At 54.0% G+C, this 372-nt stretch overlaps 1 pseudogene; it reads left to right on the top strand.

The window, feature by feature from the left end:
- The window catches only part of LOC108803044, a 37,728-nt pseudogene that overhangs the window by 33,591 nt on the left and 3,765 nt on the right, over positions 1-372 (top strand).

The raw sequence follows: 372 nt of genomic DNA, 5'->3' as shown, positions 1-372 counted from the left end.
AGTCTCCATATTAATGGCCATGGTTTGGTGTGACTTTCGGCCATGAAATATAATGTTGGGAGTGTTTGTACCATTCATGGACTCCGGGTTTCTGGGACGTTGGCAGTCACTGAGGAGGAGGATGAAGATGACGGGTCACATGGGGGCATTTCTCTAGATTGGGTTTCATATTCGGGACATTTTCCCATGGTGTGGCCCGGCTCCCATGATGCATTGCGTGTCTCCAGGCCGGGGATTGCGGGTTCGGGACGCGCGCCAGCTCGCTCAGCCTCCATCTGTGTTTTATTATGAGCGGTTGCAGCGTGTGCTTGTGTTTGTTTTCCCTCCTCGTAGTACGGCGGGGGATCTCGGCGTGTTTCCACAGAGCACCCC

Source organism: Nanorana parkeri, unplaced genomic scaffold, assembly GCF_000935625.1.
Source record: "Nanorana parkeri isolate BGI_ZX_2015 unplaced genomic scaffold, ASM93562v1 scaffold3331, whole genome shotgun sequence".
In the NCBI taxonomy this organism is placed as follows: Eukaryota; Metazoa; Chordata; class Amphibia; order Anura; family Dicroglossidae; genus Nanorana; species Nanorana parkeri.
This window is presented reverse-complemented; position numbering and strand designations above follow the sequence as displayed.